This window comes from Hylobates moloch, unplaced genomic scaffold, assembly GCF_009828535.3.
Source record: "Hylobates moloch isolate HMO894 unplaced genomic scaffold, HMol_V3 SCAFFOLD_14, whole genome shotgun sequence".
NCBI classification, from domain to species: Eukaryota; Metazoa; Chordata; class Mammalia; order Primates; family Hylobatidae; genus Hylobates; species Hylobates moloch.
Window position 1 is genome coordinate 11,244,211 of NW_026652289.1, and position 20,495 is coordinate 11,264,705.

Consider the following 20,495-nt stretch of genomic DNA (forward strand, 5'->3'; position numbering starts at 1 on the left):
AGAAGTTCATTTACACTGTGGAACCAGTGACGTCAATGACTGTTTGCTGTGTGATACCGTTTCAAAAATCCAAAATGCAGACTTTTCTCTGTGCCATGCAGGATGCAGCTGTGTGTGATATGGTTTACAGTAATATTTCTTTCTCAAAGTAGCAGGCTTGTTAAGGAAAAGATAAGCAACACATCTGGGGAAAAGGGCAGGTGGCCAGCAATCGATGTGGTAGCTCTTTGCCCCTCTCGGACAGCAGGAATTAGCTTCCCCAGACATTTTCTGTATGTGGTGGTATTGTGGGATGTACAAATATCATCTGTTCCTTTGGATTTCCAGGCCAATAGCTCTCTATTTTGGGTTCAAACATGGGTTCTCAGGCCAGGCGCAGTGGCCCACGCCTGTAATCCCAACACTTTGGGAGGCCGAGGCAGGCCGATCATGAGGTCAGGAGATGGAGACCATCCTTGCTAACACGGTGAAACCCCGTCTCTACTAAAAATACAAAAAAATTAGCCAGGCGTGGTGGCGGGTGCCTGTAGTCCCAGCTACTCGGGAGGCTGAGGCAGGAGAATGGTGTGAACTCGCGAGGTGGAGGTTGCAGTAAGCCGAGATCACACCACTGCACTCCAGCCTGGGCAACAGAGCGAGACTCCGTCTCAAAAAAACAAACAAACAAAAACATGGGTTCTCAAAAGGCATGACCACTGTCTCCCATGGAGCTTGACAGCCCATGCCATTAGCTCTCACTGTTAGGTTTCTGGGGAAGGTTCTTCTACTTGATTGGAAAATTTCCAAGTTAAGTCTTTCCAGAAGATACTGTACACACAGCTAAGTGGCCTATCTGTGGAGTAGCCCTTTTGTAAACAAACAGAAACCTAAAGCTTGATGTTTTGGGGGGCTGCCTGTCATCTATAGGTTCATTTAGGTGTATTTAGGAAGAGGATCCATGAAACCACTGGTTTCCCGTTACATAATAATCATTAATAATGATTTAAAATGTGTACATTGAATTTTTAAAATTCCAAAATACAAGCTTATATGGTAAATTAACTCAAATGGTATGTTAAGTGAGTGAGACGGGCTTGGGGCAAAACAATTCTTTGCTTCCAAAGAGGATACAACTCTCAAGGAGATTCTTTCATCTTGCCTTTAAGGTCATTTAAACTAATTCACATCATCTTAGAAAACTAATTCGTATCATCTACTCATGTGTAAAATCAAAAGGAAGACTCTGTTTTCTTAGTCTCTCATTGCGTAACTGGCCATTTATACTACTAGGTTGGTTAAGGGATTTGCCTTTTTCTGCTGATCTGGGAACAAAAAGTCTTAAGCATTTTTAAAGGCAATGGAAAATTCAGCCACATTGGGGAAAATTGATATTGTCACCATTGAGTTGCTCTGTTTTTTGGTGAAGAGTGAATCCAATCTGATTTCCTTCTTCATTAGATATGCCTCTTTAACAACAACAAAAAAAAAAAATGGGGGGAAGTTGCACATTGAATTCTCATCCTCTGAAGCTCCTGGGCAAAAGCATTATTGTGGACTGTGTGATGGGCATTCATCGGCTCTTTGGAGTCCTATATGCTTAGCAGAGTATCAGGTTTAACACTAAGCATCGCCCCTTTTTTGTTCCTCTTGAAAACTTTTTACTTCTGCAACATTTAAGAAATCATAACTCGCTTTTAGTGTTCCCTACGGGCTTGGTTGCTACTCTAAAGAATGTGTGAACTATATTGCTGGTGTTCTTTCTTTCCAAAATATGAATTTGATATTCAGTACTTCACTTGTAAAATTTTGGGAACAACTTTTAAAAAATAAGTATCTAGAATATTTTCATGTGAAACAACTTTTCCTTTTCCTTTTGTTCTTCTTTCCTGTAAGAAAACACTGTTTTACACTAATCATGTTTTGAGTAGAGCCTTGGGCTTTTTCTCTTGAAATTGGAAAGTTAACAGGCGTAATGTGCAAGTCTTGTTCAGCCAAGAACTTCAGTTTGTTCTTGACGGTAGGAAAATGCTTGTTTTCCAGGCTCAGCCCTGAAGTTTCTGTGTTATATTTACGAAGATACTTTAAGAAATACAGCATGTGTTTCTGGCTTTCTTTGGGTGGCAGTGGTAGTTTTCAGAAAAATATCCAATTTGTCAGCGTAGTTCTACAGTGGTGCTGTCCAGACACATGAATGTTTTTCAGCTTTACAGAAATGTCAGTAACTGGCGGTTTGGAGAGCTTGCGGGGATTTATAGAGAGACTCAGGAACCCTGCCTTGCTAGGACTTTATCAGAAGGGTTATGCCAGCTCCTCTAACTCTGTCAGCAAGAAAATACTGATATAGAATAGCACCAATACTTACCTAGAATCACATGTGCTAGAGGGTCATTCAGAATAGACATCTCAAATTATCTGAAGCACGGTACAGATTGAGAGGGGGGCAGGTTGCCATGCCACTAAACCACTGTTTATTTGTTGAGGTCTTAACTATTAAAGGTCTGAGGTTTATTTCAACTTTCTATTTTATCAGATCTTAAACTTGAATAGAAAGCCATTTTGTCATGAGTAGACCCTTGGGCTACACATTTCTCCCAGTTAAGACACCATCGTTAACTTCTATGATCGAGTCTTAGAATTCTTTTTTAATTTATTTCAAAAGACAAACAGGGCAGATTCTAGAGCTGGTGGTACCAATGCCTGTTCAGTCACAACTCCCACCTAGAGATGGGTTTGGGCAACCCGAGTGAGTGATTTTTAAATTTCACCCCTGATTGACCAAATATGATGTATCACATTTAAGGTGTCGTAATTTCCTCCTTTCTGGGAATATGAGGATGGAGTAATAGATGCTGGTACAGAAAACTGAAACCTAGATAAACTGGGAAGCCCATTTTGTTGTTCTTCTGCATGCTGGTTGTCATAAACATGTAGGAAGAAGGCTTAACTCTTTAACTGGACCAGTTGTGAGCTATTTTGACATGGGTCAGACATTTGTATATATTATTCCATTCCCTCAACAATCCTATGGTATGGTTTATAGACAGAGAAATCGAAATTCAGAGGTTAAAAATTGCCCAATATCTCAAAGATTGTAAGTGATGAACTTGGATGCAAACCCAGACCTTCCTTGCTACAAAGCCAATGCAAGTGGGGTGGCCGTTCCCTGGGCGTGCACTCTTGGGTCAAGGATTGATTTACTACAGGGCTGACCAGTGTCGAGAAGAATCCCAATCACCAAAGGAGGGATGGAAGAAGTGTTGGACTATCCACTCACTTGGCATTCTTGTATTATACATGTTCTATTATAATTAGATGTTGATAATAGAATAATTTTGGGGCCAGGCTGTGTGGTGGGCACCTTAATAAACTGTCTCCTTTGGTACATGTGCATTTGTTTATAAAGTTTGGGGAAAAAGAAAACTCAGAATAATGAATCTCTAAATAGGAGTGAAAGAGGAGTATATGAGCAGGGAGAAGGCTTACCAGCCACTCTCTTTACTGGAGCCATTGCCTTCCTACTTTTGAAGTTCATTGGGACCAAGTGCTTATCATCCAAACCCAGTCAACATCTGATCCACTTTTATGAGTATGTGTGCCTCACTTTGAGAGTTCCATATGGCCAGGAGGGGTCCCTGACCTCTCAAATCATCTGTTGATTTTTAGTATTCCAAGTAACTTCTGTCTTGCTAATTATTTTCCCCCAAAATTAAAGTTACTTAGGAAGGACTATATTCTGGTGCTGCTGTCTGCAAAACTCTGAGATACTGAAACGACTCTGTTTCTCAGTTGTATGGAGTTATTTAAGTCCGTCTGATTCTCTCTTTATCATCTGGATAGACAAAAGGAAGAAAACCTTTCCACCTTCCTGTAGGAGAAGGAGCTAAATCCTCTTTCCAGCCTTGGAGGTAAAATACCCAACTGCATTGCATTGCTTTCCTTTCTCTCTCTCTCTCCTTCCCTCTCTTCCTTACTCTTCTAGCACTTTGAAGTTTAAAAACAAAGGAGGTAGGGGCTATTTGATTACCTTGGAAATGGAGGCTACAATCAAACACCATAAATCCTCATATGTAAATCCATAAATGGTCATTTAATGGTTACACAAAGTACCATATTCAGAATGTGAGAAATTAATTTATATGATAAGCTATAAACATGACAGGTGAATGATTTTATTTAAAAATAACTTTTAACAAGGTGTAGTAGGGTGTGAGAGCCTTTCCAGGTCTATAGCATTAGAGTCTTACCCTGAAAACAAGCCTGAATCAGGTGTTCACAGGAATAAATAAAAATAATTAAAGGAAAGAAGGGAGAGAGAGAGAAAATGAAAACCAGTGGGATGACTGCAGAGATTCACTGCAGGGCTTGATCTTAATGACGAAATATTTCTTCTGTAGACTGCATATGTTCTGAACTTTCCCCTTATGCTTGTAAATATGTAGGCCAGCACACCCACGCACTGAAAGATTTCATTTGGAAGAATAATAGTTTCAGCAAAGATGTAGTTGGAGCATGTATTTGATATTGATGGCTACATATCAGAAGGCTTGAGCTGGGAATCTAATAGCCAAGAAAGATAGCAGATCATAGTGGCTAAGAAAGAATGAGAGCTCAACAGGCAGACTACCTTAGTTTCTACCACATTCACTATAGGACTTTTGGCAAGTTACTTAACCTTTTAAAGCCTTAGTTTTCTTATCTGCAAAAGAGGAGTAATAATTATACTAGCAGATCCTAGGACCATTGTGAAACATAAAGCAGTGGACATTAGAGCCAGCCTATGGTTGACACTCAAAAACTGTTAGCTGTTATGATCAACATCAATAATATCAAGTTGTCTTAGTCTTATATATTATAGACTGGGTAATATATAAAGAAAAGTTTATTCGGCTCATGGCTATGGAGGCTGGGAAGTCCAAGAGCAAGGTGCCATCATCTGCTGAGAGTCATCCCATGGCAGATAGGTGGAAGGGCGAGAGAGCATCTGTCAGAGAGCTCACTTTTATGACAAAGCCACCTCCATGATAACTAACTTACTCCCTCAGTGGTAGTACTAATTCATTCGTGAGGATGGAGCCCTTATGACCCAATCACCTCCCAAAGGCCCCACCTCTCAACATTGCCATGATGGCAACCAAGTTTCCAACATATGAACTTTTGAGAAGACACATTCAAACCATAGCATTCCACCTCTGACCTCCCCAAATTCATGTGCTTCTCATTTTAAAAATACATTTATTCCATCCCAGTGGTCCCCAAAGTCTTAACTCTTTCCAGCATTAACTCAAAAGTCGAAAGTCCAAAGTCTTGTCTAAACCAGATATGGATGCGATGCAAGGAAACATGTAAAGCAAATTCCGTTAGCTTTGAGGCTGTGAAATCATAACAAGTCTTCTACAATACTTCCAAAATATAATGGTGGGACAGACACAAGGTAGAAATTCCTACTCCAAAAGAGAAAAACTGGCAAGAAAATAGGGGTAACTGGTCCCAAATAAGTTCAAAATCCAATAGGGTAAACAATATTAAGTCTTAAAACTGGAGAATAATCTCCTTTGACTCCATGTTCTGCCTTCTGGATACAATGGGGCTAAGGCTAGGCCCCCAAGGCCTTGGGCAGCCCTGCCCCTACAGTTTTGCTGGGCTCAGCCCAAACTTCACCTCTCTCAAGTTGAAGTCTTGTGTCTGCAGCGTTACCAGGCTAGAGTTGCACACTGGTGGCTCTGCAGTTCTGAGTTCTCAGGGATAGCCCCAATTCTGTGTCTCTATTAGGCATAGCCTTAGTGGGGACTCTTTGTGGCAGCTTCAATCCCACATTTCTGTTCAACATTGCCCTGCTAGGTACTGTCTGCAGTGGTATTCCCCTGTGGTAGGTCTTGGCCTGAGCTTCTAGGCAGTCTGTGGCATCCTTCGTAATCTAGGTGGAGGAAGTCATGCTTCCACAGCATGTATTCTGCATGCCTACAGAATTTGCACCACACAGAGACCATCAAGGCATACTGCTTGTGCCCTTCAGAATGGCAGCCTAGCTACACCTAGGCCCACTGAAGCCACAGCTGGGGTGGCCAAGGTGTGCTGCACCAGGATGCAGGAAGCAGAGACTAGAGGCAGCCCTGGGCAGTGACCACGAAGGGTGCCCCAGGCCTATCCCCTAAAATCATTCTACCTTCCTAGAGCTCTGGGCCTATGATGGGAGGAGCAACCTCGAAGATCTCTGAAATGCTTTTGGGGGTCTTTCTCCCATTGTTTCGATGAATAGAATCTGGCTTCCTCGCATTCATACTAATCTCTTTGGCAAACGGTTGCTTGGCCACACCCTTAGTACTCTCTTCCAAATACACTTTCACTCTTTACGTTGCCAGGCTGCGAATTTTCCAAATCTTTCCATTCTGCTTCTCTTTTAATTGCAAATTTCATCTTGAAGTCATTCTTTTGCTATCACATCTCACTATATGTAGTTAAAAGTAGCCACACAGCAACCTCAATGCTTTGCTGCTTAAGTATTTCTTCCACAAATACCCTAGTTCATCCCTTTTAAGTTCTGCATTGCATTAAGTCCTAGGACACAGACACAATTTCACCCAGCTCTTTGCAACCTTATGTTTTATAAATATGGCCTTTACTCCAGTTTCCAGTACCTTGTTCCTCATTTCTATCTGCAGCCTCATCAGAATGGCCTTTACCAGCATTCTACCAGCACTCTGGTAACAGACACTTAAGTAATCACTTAAGTAATCTCTACGAAGATTTAGACTTCCCCTAGTTCTGAGGTCTTCTTTCAGAGCCCTCACTAGAATTGCCCCTAATGGCAGAACCGTTCTTGGCAATGCAGGCTTTTTCTAGCCTGCTCCTCCAAACTTGTTCAGCCTTCACGGTTATGCAGTTCCAAAGCCACTTACACACTTTCAGGTATTTGTTGTAGTAACAACCCCACATCTTGGTACCAACTTTCTGTCTTAGTTCTTTTGTTAAATGCCTGAGACTGGGTAATTTATAAAGAAAAGAAGTTTAATTCACAGCCGGGCACAGTGGCTCATGCCTGTAATCCCACCACTTCGGGAGGCCAAGGCAAGCAGATCAAGACCAGGCTGGCCAACATGGTGAAACCCCCATCTCTACTAAAAATACAAAAAAAAAAAAAAAATTAGCTGGGTGTGGTGTCACACACCTGAGTCCTAGCTACTCGGGAGGCTGAGGCAGGAGAATTGCTTGAGCCGGGGAGGTGGAGGTTGCAGTGAGCTGAGATCATGTTACTGCACTCCAGCCTGAGTGACAGAGTGAGATTCAGTCTCAAAAAAATAAAGAAAAAGAAAACAAAAGAAATTTATTTCATACAGTTCTGGAGGCTGGGAAGTCCAAGAGCATGGTGCTGGCATCTGGTGGGGTCCTTGCTGCATTAACCCAAGGCAGAAAGCAAGGGGCACACGAAAGCAAGTGCAAGAGAGAGCTTGCTTTTATAGCAAAGGCACTTCACCAATAATCCACTTGTGTGATTATGGAATTAATCCATTTATGAGGGCAGAATCCTCATGACCCATTTGCTCCCTGCAAAGGCCTCATCACCACCACCACAGTGGATCCAAGTTTCCAACATGTGAACTTTTGAGGGACATAATCAAACGACAGCACAAGTATATTAGTTTCCTGTGGCTGTTTTAACAAATAACCACAAACTTGGTGGCTTAAAACAACAGAAATGTATTCTCTCTTAGTTCTGGAGGCCAGAAGTCCAGGATCAAAGCGTTGGCAAGACCATACTTTCTCTGAAGCCTCTAGGGGAGGATACTTCCTTATCTCTTCTAGCCGTTGGTGGCATTCCTTGGTTTGTGACTGTGTCAGACTGTATCATTCCAACCTCTTCTTCCCTGTTTATATGGCCTCCTTTGTGTCATCTCCTCTTTTGTCTCTTATAAGGATACATGTTACTATATGTAGACCCACCCAGGTAATTCATGATGAACTCAGAATCCTTCACTTAATTACAGCTTCAAAGGCCCCTTTCCAAATAAGGTCACATTCACAGTTCTAGGGGGTCAGGAAATGGACATATCTTTTCTGGAGCCACCATTCAAACTGCTGTATCTTTGTACAAAAGATAGGGGACATCAGACCATTGACCAGGCACAGCAGGTGAGTCCAGAGATAACTCTCCCAAGTCCATCCCCCAGAACAAACATGGTGGACAGGTAAATGTAAACTGAACGTCTCATGCACAAATGCCCCAATCATGTTACTATAACCTCAGTCCATCATTCGTTTGAATGTATTTTTATTTCCCAGCCAGAAAAATGTATGATTTCTTTTAGATGAGTTCAGATATTTCTTAATATTTTCTAGAGCACCTATACCGATGGAATCAGAGGTCTTGACAGTGATACAGAAAGAGCTCTCTTCCCTGTGTCCAGGGAGCAGTGCCAGATGGGGAAACAGGAGGCCTGGGTGCCTCTTGTCCTAGCCTCCAAAAGCTCATGACAGCTTAGATGGTAGGAACAGAAGATGACATGATGACCAAAGCCAGACAGTTGGGATGGACTCAAGAATTTGACCTCCCAAAGCCAGGCATGTCACTGTTATTTTGAAGCAAGCTGCCTCTTAAAAAAGTGACTTTATTGCCAGGCATTGTTGACTACACACCCATTTCAAAAGGATGGTGATTTACAAATCACCTGAAGATAGCCTTTCAAATTTGGACTTTTAAAAAAGAAACTTCTACTGTAGTCATGAAGTAGTATCAAAGTTTGCCAAAAGTTTGTACTGAGAGAAGAACAAACAATATATGCTAATATGAAAAACAGCTCTACTTAGAAAGCTACTGCTTGGGTTTTCTTATTAGGCATAGTTCTCCAGACTGAGTTGGTTTTACTCATCTACATGATTTTTCCTTGCCTTATGGAACAGAAATTCAGGCCCACTCAAATTCAGTTATTTTAGGGCTCTTTAAAATCCAGTATTTGTGATTTAAATGATGTGGAGGGACTTTCATTACCTCTGTCTTTGCTTATTTCTCTCTGGCCCTCAGAACACCCCACCCTGACTTTTAGGGGAAATTGACAGAGGCAGAGGGTTTCACCTGCCTCAATTGTCACCAGCCCTGTTACATTCCTCCTTCCAAGCCTTAGCCTCACAGGGACCTTCTCCTTATTGAACAATTGCCTTCAAAGCAGTAGAATAGCCCAATTGTTAAGGAGATTAAAGATACTGATTGCAAAACTCCTGTAAATAAAATCTTCACTGACAAACCCAGTTTCTTTTCATAGGCTTTTCTTCTGTAATCTCTTTCTGGCAGAACACCTCATGTTTTGATATTAGAGATTCAGTTACCAACTACAGTAAATACAGCAAAATAACAATAGAAAAATAGTATAGAACTCACCCTAAAAACAAACATTGGCCAACCATGTTTATTTTTTGTCTCTCTGTGCACTCCTGAGAATTGATAGGGGAAGAATGTACCACCTCTTATTCAGGTGATTTCTGATTAGCAAGCCATGGAAAGTCTTCAGGTTGAGTTTTAGCCAGTTCACGCTCCCCTAAATGGCATGGAATAGACCATTTTCTGTTTTAAGAAAAAATAGAACAATGGCATTAAATGCTTGACTGAATGTTTGACTAAATGTTGACTGAATCATGGATAGGAAAGATTGGGCAGAAAAGACAGCCACTGCCTCCAGACACAGGATGCCACAATCCTGGGCACCATCACTATTCCATACAACCTTAGGGTCATGTTTAGGGTTTAGAACTTTCTCAATAGGGTTTCAAGATTTTGAAAAGCGTCTTCCAATTCTGATCTCCATAGATCCTATTACGGGAATTAACCTTTTTGGAAGGGGATTCTTGTTCTTAAAGATAAAATTCCCTACTTTCTTTCCTGGAGGGAATCAGTATGGGCAGAGGGAAGAGGAGATGGCGATCCTGACCTGTGTGTCTCATGTCACCTAACACCTGTGGAGTGGCATGAAACTTGAGCTTTAAAACACACCAGGGGCCAGGCACAGTGGCTCATGCTGGTAATCCCAGCACTTTGGGAGACTGAGGTGGGTGGATCACCTGAGGTCAGGAGTTCGAGACCAGCCTGCCAACATGGCAAAACCCTGTCTCTACTAAAAATACAAAAATCAGCTGGGTGTGGTGGCAGGCACCTGTAATCCCAGCTACTTGGGAGGCTGAGGCAGGAGAATCGCTTGAACGTGGGAGGCAGAGGTTGCAGTGAGCTGAGATCGGGCCATTATACTCTAGCCTGTGTGACAAGAGTGAAACTCCATCTGAAAAAAAAAAAAAAAAAAAACCCACTAGGAATGGAAATGGTGCTTAATTCCTCTACCATCTTGGTTCTTCCACCCAATCTGAACTGGGTCACTGAATCTTAGCTTCCATAAGGTCAACATCATCAGTTCCGTTTAATAAGACTTGGGCCACTGTAATGTCCAGCTCAATCCTCTTGGAAGTATGGAGGACACTGTAGGATCCTTCAGTTGGTGTCATAAAAGCAAAGCATCCCTAGGGAAGATCTGTGAGTCAAGCCTCAAGGCCCTCGCTGAGTCAGTGCTAACTTGAGTATCAGGAGCTCACCCATCTGGGGTGGTTAAATCTCCCAGCCCTATAAATTGCCAGTTCCTGCTATGGGTGATGTCCTCTTTACCTTACGGCTTTATGTGTTCAACCTGAGTCATTCTAAAGCCAGATCCAAGACCCAGAGAGCTTATGCTGTGCCAGTTCCTCTTTATATCACTGGAAGGACTACATATATGTACACTTGCTTTGGGATTTTTTTAAAGAACATCTCAAGATAAAAAGGGAGGAAGAAATAATGTGACTAGGGATTGCACTTCCTGGAGTTGCAGGTCACATGAGGGACACGAACATGGTGGTTTGATTAAGTCTCGCGGGATTATTACACTGTTGTGGCCACTCTCACTCCATTAGTGCATCTCTCTGCACATATCAGATGGCAAATTATATAATGATAAAGTTATTAAAATATCTGTAAAAGTCAGCACAAGCTCAAGGGCTCGACTTGGTCTTTCTGCCCATTAAGTGGTTTATTTAGCTCTCTCATCTCAAGGCCGGTTAATCTTCATCTATACTTTGTTGTAAATCACCCGCTATGTGGAACAGCCATAACTGCCTGAGTTTTAAGACGTGCTTCTGTTGGTTGTCCAACAAGGCTGGTATCTTAAAGATCAATGCAGAAGTTTTTGAAGCATGAGACTCACCCACTTCCCCATTTTAAAATGGTAGCCTTTGTTTGTGATTGTGTCTATACCTGGGTTATCACAGAGCAGTTATGACAGCAAGATTATGACAAGGACATTGCCTGGTTCACATGTTTACTGAAGGGAGTAATAAAATAATGATAGCTCGTATTTATAGAACAGACCAATGTTGCTGGTTCATTGAATCCCCACCACCAGTCACCTGTAGGTGCATGACATGGTTAGGGGGAAGCATTGCCCGGAAGGTCCTGCCTGTGATGTCTGCTTTGTTTTCACGTGACCCAGCACTGTTTCCTTTACCACCAAGTCCCAGTCCCTCATCTATCATGTAAGTGATTAACCAGGTTGTCTTCAACACTAACATTCTGTCATTCTGGATACTGCAGTTCCCATGAATTAATGGTCACCCCTAACTAACATTCTCAGGAAAACCAGTAGGGTTGCCCCAGAGCCCCTCACTCTGCTGCTGATTTGAAAGGAGCCTTTATAGTTTTGCTGTGTGAGAGGCTCTGAGCCACCATATGTTCCTAAATGAGAGAAGCCGTTGCCCAGACATGGATCTGTTTAATTTAATATGATTTACCACAAATTATGAAGCATGACTTCAAAATTGAATTTGTGCAAAATTACTGATGGCCAATTCAGTGGAAGGGAAGGGAAATCTTGTTATTCCTATTCCAGAATCTCTTCCCGATTTCCTCATTTGATTCTTTCACGCCTTGGGGTAGGGGAGGGGAATGCATTCGCAGCTCTATAAAGAATTGTCCTTATTTTCGAACTTTCTCCCTGGTCATTCATGGCTTCCTCAGAGGAAGACACAGCACCCTGGAGATGTTAAGGCAGAAGTTGGTTCTTCTGTCCATCCCTCTCCCCAGCCAGGATAGAGCTATCTTTTCTATCTCATCCTTAGAAGAGATTCAGAAGAAAGATGGCAGCCTTCAGAATGCACGTTATGAGGAAGGCAGAATGTGGGTCTGTAATTCCCCTGTGTCACTTCTCCCCCTCTGCAAACCATCATAACAATAATAGTTCCTAACTCATGGGAGAATTGTGAGGATTAAATGAGTTAACCTGCAGAAATCACTTGATGTGTAGCACGTGGGAAGCATTGTGTGTATTTACTAATCCTTCACAAAGTCTTTGCAAGGATTGAGATATATTTTTATCAAATATTTAGCATGGATCCTGGTACACTTTCAATACTTAATGGTCAGTGTTCTTTTCATTATTATTGCTATTTATGTGCTCTTATTGGTGGCATTTCATATTGCCAGTTAGTTGTACCCATCAGTCCTCTCCAAGTCACACAGCTACTCTGCGGTAATTCCCCTGGTGTCTCCTTATTCCTTGGGAGCCCCAGAGTGGATAAAGGTATTGGTGGTTTTAGTGGTATTTTCATTTGAGTTTTGTTTCCTTGGATAAACCCAAACAGGAGAACTTCCCATAATCACTGTTCCACAAGACCAAATGGTAAACTGCTAAAGTTGAAAGACCTTAAACTTCTTTGCCCAAAGCCCTATATTTTACTCATGAGACACTTGAGGCCCAGGGAGTTTCAGTGATTTTCCCAGTTAGAGGCAGACCTAACATCCAGGTTTTCTGGCTCCTGGCTGGTTCGGTTCTGCCTCAGAGGTAGCCTCGGAACAGTCTCTGGGGTTGGTATAGATCATTCACTTGAGCACTGAACCATGCTGTGCCTCACACTGCCTTTTTCTGGAAATACACCATCTCAGGGAGATGCTAGGTCCCATGGTTCAGTATCATGTGCTGCTTCTGAGTCTCCATTTTTAAAATGTTGAATTCATGCTAAGGTGGAGTGATTCTTTTTTTTTTTTTTTTTTGAGATGGTGTTTCACTCTTGTCACCCAGGCTCACTGTAACCTCTACCTCCCAGGTTCAAGGGATTCTCCTGCCTCAGCCTCCTGAGTAGCTGGGATTACAGAGTTGGGATTACAGAGTCTGCCACTACCCCCAGCTAATATATATATTTATATATATATATATTTGTATTTTTAGTACAGGTGGGGTTTCACCATGTTGGCCAGGCTTGTCTCGAACTCCTGACCACAGGTGATCCGCCCGCCTTGGCCTTCCAAAGTGCTGGGATTACAGGCATGAGCCACCATGCCTGGCTGGAGGAGGGATCCTTAAAGCATGCAAGGAAGGGAAGTCCTCCTCAAAGCCACGCCCATTCTCCTCTGCCCCACCCAGCAAGGAAGGGATATCTTCCTCAAAGCCATGCCCACCCTCCGCAGCCCCACCCGGCACCCCAGCCTTGCTCCCTGTTGGGGACAACCAGCTACAGGAGACCGACAGGTCACTTCCTGAGCACAAAGCCCATGTGGATAGCAGGCAAGGGTGAACCCTGACCTGTCCCATTACTTGCATGAATTGGATGCATTCAACAAATGTGAATGGTCAGCCTCTTTGGTGTTTTTAATGAAGCAGCTACAAAAGGATTTCTTTTAACCAAGTTTCACCTTCCTGTGTGATTTTGAGTAAATACCATCCTGTGCCGATTCCTCCCACAAGCCCGGCCCTTTAAGCCTGCTGGGGGCTGTGGCTTGGGCTGGCGGGCCAGAAGCAGGATGGCAAACAGGTGTGCGAGTGTGACAGGGCAGAGGCTGGAGCCACAGCTGTGGGAATGCGAGGCCGCTTTGGCAGACCGAGGCCAGGAGGGGCGGGAGGCTGGTGCTGACTGAAGGTCCTGTCATCCCGGTTCAGGACGCCACTGCCAAACTTCATGCTAATTGCTCCCTACAGAGTGCACGGCTATGAGAGGGAGAGAGCTGGGACCAGATGAAGGCATCCCTGTGACGGCCACGTCCTTGTCCATGAATTCAGGGTCAGGGTGACGAACGGCAGGGCCAAAAGCTACCCTGGAATGTCACAGGAATTTGCAGAGACGAAATGCCCTTCTCTCAGAGGCACCAGAGTGGAGGCTCCCGCATTGACGGGTGGCTTCTGGGCCCCCTCCCTTCACTAAGACTTGGTGACTTGGTAATCCTCCCTCCTCAATGAAACTTATCTAAGAATTGATTAGGAGGAGGGACTGGAGCATGGCAGTAACTAGCAGTGCAGACCTGTCATCTCCATCTTCCCCTCCCATAGCGTGTGGCTCTTGCCATGTCATGACCACACTCCCGGGGGCTCGAGCTCTGGGCTTGCCTCAGCAGTCTGAGAACCACAAGTTTCTAAAGAACAGGTATGAGGAGGAGAGACTTTTCTTGCTCAAAGACGTGGATTCACTCAGAAAGAGCATTCGATGGTGCTGTGAGTTTCCTCCCAAGGGTAATGACCTCCTCTGACTTGGGCGCTTCTTACAGTGACTTTGAACTTCTGAGCATTAGAGATGAGTGAATCGCAGAAAACTAGACCCCTCGTTAGATGGATGAGCCCAGAGAGGTTAAGAGACTTGCCCAGGGTCACACAGATACCGCCCATATCGGAGCGCTCAGCTTTCCTTTCCCCTCCTCCCCAGCTTGGACACATTCCTGGGATTTGGATGTAGCGATGTGAACCGTCCTGAGCAGTCCCTTCAAAACAGCACTTAGGCGAAAGAGGGGCTGTTGGAACAAGACAGGACAAACACCCGTGTGCCTCTGCGTGCTGCTCCACCCAGTTTCTCATCTTTATATTACAGAAAAAGAGCCTCAAATAACCCAAACAGGCAGGGTATGATCTGCAGACAGTCTGCAGGCATCTGCCCAAGAAGCTGCCGGTCGGCTGGTCCATCCTCCTCTGATTTATGTTGTGTGTGTTAAGCCTTAAATTGTTGAGTCTCTGGCTGGCTGCAGTGGTATTACTGGAGGGCTGGTGCATGTTTTCGGCTCACAGAGCTGGCTCCGGTACTGGAGGTGTTGGCCTCGAATCAAGTCCAATCTCACACCTGTCTGAGACAATGAGGGCCTTGTTAGACACATCTCCAGTCGAGGAGGTGCAGGCTGCTTATTTTTCACATTCAGAACCAGAAGGAGGGGGGTCTGGGACAAGGGGGATGGGAGAAGCCAAGGGGAGACTTGGGAAATGCTGGGGTCAGCTGCCTCTCGGGCCCTTTCCCTCTCCTCCTGCCTTCTCCCTTCCCCCTCTCTTATTTAATAAACTTCTCCTTACTTTTGGAAATTAAAAAACAAACAATACTAGCAGTTGTCCTCTTATGAAGGATAATTTCCTACTGTAGAACAAGGAGCTCGTGGCCTGTTGTAGGATAAATTCCCAGCATCATGGGAGTGGAGCAGCCCAGGGGAGAAGTGGGATGAATAGGCAGGGGTGCAGCCCCCGCCCCACCCCAGTGCTGAAACTTGAGCTCTTTCCACACTGAGGGCGCCTGTCAGTGAGAGGTTTTGTCTTCTGGTTTTCCCTCCACTGCTGACATTTCAGTGACAGCCCCAGAAAGCAGAGGGGACTTTGTCCCCAGCTCCATATTATTCATCGATGAAACCGCAAACTGTTCTGTCCTGGTTCAGCCTTCCTGTCCCTTGTGATCAGAGCAGACAGAGCAGGCCACCAGGACTTACGTCTGCAGACACTTTGCAAATCCAGTTCTCAAGAGGCCCTGACATGAGGCAGCCCCGGGCAGGAGCCCTTTTGGGTACAGGCTGGCACCCCTCCAGGGTGAAGATCACTCTGAAGGATCATTACTTAGTCAAGGCCACCCTGAAATGACTTTCTATCGCAGGACCACACAATGTGGAGGGCCATAGGATAGGAGTCAGGAAAAGCGCTTCCCAGAGTTATCAAAAACCACTCTTTACTGCGAGAGCCAACAGTAAGGAGCCTGTGTAGAAGAGCTAAGAAAATCTCACACATGTAGTGGCCATGTCTTGGGGGCTTGAGTAGCTCGACAAATCTCCCAGCTCCGTTTGTGATCAGGGAGGCTCTTACCTGAGCTGGGAGGCATTTATGTGCCAGCAGTCACTCAAACAAGGAATAGGCAGCCCTATCCTTCTCATCCATACACAACTTATTTAAGCACTAAGCCCCATTGCTGACTCATAATTTGGCCTCAGAGACACAACAGGGAAAATCCACATGCTGTTTATTTCATTTGAGACTGAGGACTTACCAGAGATGAGGCTGCGCCAGTCTGTTTCTTGTAGTATAAATCATTTGTAGCTCAGCCACCCTTGTATCTCTGTATGTACATCAGTTGACAATCCCAGAGGGACAAAAGGACAACTTTTCAGAGGCAGCGGAGTGACAGACGGTGAATAGCAATGAGCATAGGCAACCTGGACTTCTGGCTACACTCCAGCCTGAGTTTGAATCCCCTCTATGTGACCTTGAGTGACGTGTGAAGACCCAACGTGCTCACTGTTGATACCTTGGCCCTCAGAGACTCCAGGGACTGCACTGCATAGGTTCCCTTAGCCCTGCACTCCTGGTAGAACCTGTCTGAATATGTCACCTTTGGAGGAAAGTGGCCAAAGCAGCAGGTGTTGCTATTTCAGGTCAGCTGATGCCAGGGAGGCCTGATACCTATGGAGACCATGGAACCACCAGTTTCCTGTCTCCTCCTCTAGCCATGCCTCCCTGCCTCGTTCTGGGCCACGAGGTGCTCCATTCTTCCAAAGCTCATTCTTGCTCTGAAATGGCCAAAAAGTCAAGCCAACGAACAGGAGGGAGGCTGGACACTGAGGTGGGTGAATGCTGCAGATCTTCCTGCTTGACCTCTGAACACCCCTGACCAGTCCTGCCCACAAGCTTTGGTCCATGCTGGATGCCTACCCAGAAGGTTCCTTCCTCTCCTCCCCACAACATCCCCGAATCCTGCCATTCTTCAGGGCACCTCCCCTGCCCCATCTCCTCCAGAACATCTTTATCCTCACTGAGGCCCAGACTGACTCCCTTCCCGACTCCTGACTGCTCTGTTGGTCTCTGTCACTTTGGCATTTCCCCACACATTGCCTTCTGCTGTTACCAGATAGGCTGCATGCTTGAGTGACGCTTCACCAACTGTCATGGCTATGATTTTCCACCATCTGTGCTGTAAGATAGTAAAAACTCAACCACCACTGATGAGATGCCATCCAGGCAGGCAACCCTGAGCGTGCCTCCACCCACTACACACTCTTCTCCCCAGAGCACATCAGGGTTCTGAGATCAACAAGTTGGAAGGCGACTTCCAGGTGGGCAGGAACTCTCTCTCCTTCCCAAGACCCCCACGAACCTAGCCCAGAGCTGCAGAGAAAGGGGTGCATGAGTCATTGAGGAAGGATTTTTCCTTGCTCCTGGGACAGCAAGTCAAAACTGTTTATTTTAGGTTTTAAGTTAATTTCAGAATCTCCTGCCCTAAACAATTTGTTTCCTTACAAAGCACCAACTCTCTGCTGGGGCCCTTTGGCTGTTTCCTTTCTCCATTCTTTCCTTCTGCTTTCCCAGATCCCAGCTGGGAACCTGGGGGGAGAGCCTGGCTGGCACCACCTGCCCCTTCTTGGGCCCTTTCCCTTCTTGTGATGAGGAGGAGGAGCCTAGGAAGTCCCCGTGCTTCTTGGCTTTCTGGCCCTCATCACTTTCACAGCCTTCTGCTAGCTAAGCTAGTGAGCCCCCCTGCCCTTTGCCATTCCCTCCCTGAGGCCAAACTCTCGTCCCAGCTTCTTTCTTTTCATCTTCCTGCCTCTAAAGACGGCTCAGCCTTATCGGAGGCTGCCTTCTGAATCCTGACCCTGCTTTCCACGTTTCATTAGACATCTTGACCCCAGAGTAAGAGTGCATGATTTACCTACCACTTCCTTGGACCCCAACCCCTACTCACTGCTAGCTCCTGGCAGTGGCGTTCTTCTTCCTTCCTTGGTGTGCAGATGTGCCCCTGTGTGGCCTCCTTCTCTAAAAGCATTCTAGATTGTTCTTGGTTCCAGCACTTCTGAAACCCATCCTTCCAAGTTTACTCTTTTTCTTGCTATCCCTCGTATTTTCCCACTCCTCATGGAAGCTTCTTTCCCAAACCCACCCTTTGCCCTATGACGGGGACTTCAGGACCCCCAACCCCAGCTGTGGAGCATTTCAGTGCTGCCATCCTGCTGGCTTCACTTAGTGCTTCCTCCACACCAACTACAAAAGTCAAGGAACCTTCCCCAATCCCTCCCCTCCCCACCATTCTCCTAGCAGAATTACATTTTAATTTTCAGCTGGTTGGATGAAGAACCATTCCAACACCTCTGTGTCACCCACGGTTGTCTAAAACAAACCAAAAAAATGTGGGTCAGCAGAGGGGAGACCGTGGTCACTCTCCTTGTCAACCTTCCCTTTGCCCATTCTTTGTCTTCTCTTCCCTCCACCTCTGTTCCTCTGAAACCTCTTTTGTTCAAATCAAGGGGAAAGTAATTCTGAGGTGCTGTTGAGACTGGTTTGCTTTTTAACTTTTTTTTTTAAAGAAGACAGGAAGTTCCTGTTTTTTGGAAAGGTTGTTCATTTCCAAAGAAGTTACACAGCCAGTCAGCTATAGGATGATTCCTGGCTGCATATTTTGGTGGTAGTACACAATACAAAAAAATAAATCAATGAGAGAGAGAGAGAGAGAGAGAGAGTCAGTGAACACAAAGGGAGATGTTATAATAGGCTTTTGTTGGTACTTGCATTTTCTTGTTGAAAAACAGAGCAAAGACCCTGAGGTGCTGAGGTGTGGACAGAAGCTTGATGTTATCAGGCCCCCAGAAATCCTGCCTGCAGTCCAGTGGCAGGCAGGATCCAGAACTGGAAAAGACAGAGGCAACAGGTCCTGCTCAGCACAAACGGTGCTTTTAGTCTTTCGTAAACAGCCTGTGCCCCAGGGCTCAAATCCTTCAAAAGTTTGCCTGGGTAATTGCGTTTCATTGCTGTCTGGCATGTGCTCATCAGTCTAATCTGGAGGTTCAGACAGCCAGGCCAAAGCTTGCGAGACTGGAGGAGAGCGAGCCTGTGAATTTAATCCACTTGAAAGACAGAATAATACAAGTGCATCTAACTCATTATTTTAAGTGATGCTAGTCGAAAAGGGGATGGTGCTTTCCATAAAAGGGTTTAAAATCAGCACGCTGCAGTTGCAGCCACTTGGCAGTTTAAGGCCATTAGAAAAAAAGGCATGCACAGGTGACAATGTGATCCCTGTGGCCGTCTGCTTGTCCCTGAAAGCCTTCCTCCTCCCCACGACCACCTCAAAACACAGAAGGCAAAAGGAATGGTAACCTCCATCCCTAATTTTGACTTTGGGTTATTTGTACATTTACGGCAACAGACACCAACTTTTATTTGAGATTTGGGGTCATTTTGGCATGGTTTCAGGGTGGAGAGAAGACAAAAATGAGGCTAGGACTTCCCAGTCCATCTCACCAAGCCCAGGATCTCACAAAGCTATAAGCAGGCAGAACCATCCAATGACTTCGTTTTGAGGTTTAGGGTCTTTTTGTTTTGTCAGTAGATGGTAACTAGATTGATGGGAGGGTTATAGTTCCTAACTATCATGTAGTTAAAGCAGTAGTCTACAAAGAGCCAGAAGGTCTGTCCCTGCTCTGTTGCTAATCTGCTGTGGAGAATAGAGGGAGTCCCTTCACCATTCCGCACTGCAGCTTTCTCTGAGATGGGGCTGGCATGGTTGTCTCTGCTGTCTTGGAGGTTGCTTTCTGCTCTATCATTCCATAAGACATTAGAATGAAACCTTAAGAAATGTTGACAGTGATTTGCATCATTATCTAGTTACATGTGACTCATGCCCAGGAAGCCCAGGAGAGGCAAGCGCTAGCCTGTACCCTCCCAGATGGCAAAGCCGACGGTCAGCTCAGGAGCAATCTTGTTGGTAGTTCACACCTGAAGCTCACCCAGGGCTCAACATGCCAGCTCCAAGTCTGGGTGCCAGGCCATGAGACTGAGAGAGCAGTCGCCTTAAACCTTACATGGGGATGGAGTTTCCCCCTGGGTGCATCATGACTGCAGCCACCCAGGATTCTCACAAGGGCTCCAGAAGGTGCTCACCACACACCTCATCTCCTCATACCCCTCAGTTCATTTGTACTGTGCCCAGGGGACAATGCTGTGTTAGCTTTCCCCGACTCTGAAGAGCACCTCTGGAAGTCACATCTTCCATCTTGTCATCGTGGTAGCTGAAACCATTGTGGCAGTGTGTGCTTTCCCTGAGCAAGGTTTTCTTTGACACTTTAGGGCACGCTTGATCTTGTGGGCAGGATCATTCTCTGTTGTAGGGGCCATGCTGTGCATTGTAGGATGTTGAGCAGCATTCCTGGCCACCACGTACTAGATGACAGTAGCGCTCCCCCTTCCCCAGTCGTGGCAACCAAAAATGTCTCCAGACATTGCCAGAAATCCCCTGGA

The 20,495-nt window shown here is 45.2% G+C and overlaps 1 protein-coding gene across 2 annotated transcripts in view; it reads left to right on the forward strand.

Moving 5' to 3' along the window:
• Nucleotides 1-20,495, forward strand: part of RUNX1 (RUNX family transcription factor 1) — a 1,082,664-nt gene that overhangs the window by 1,040,778 nt on the left and 21,391 nt on the right. The gene's annotated exons all lie outside the window — the stretch shown is intronic.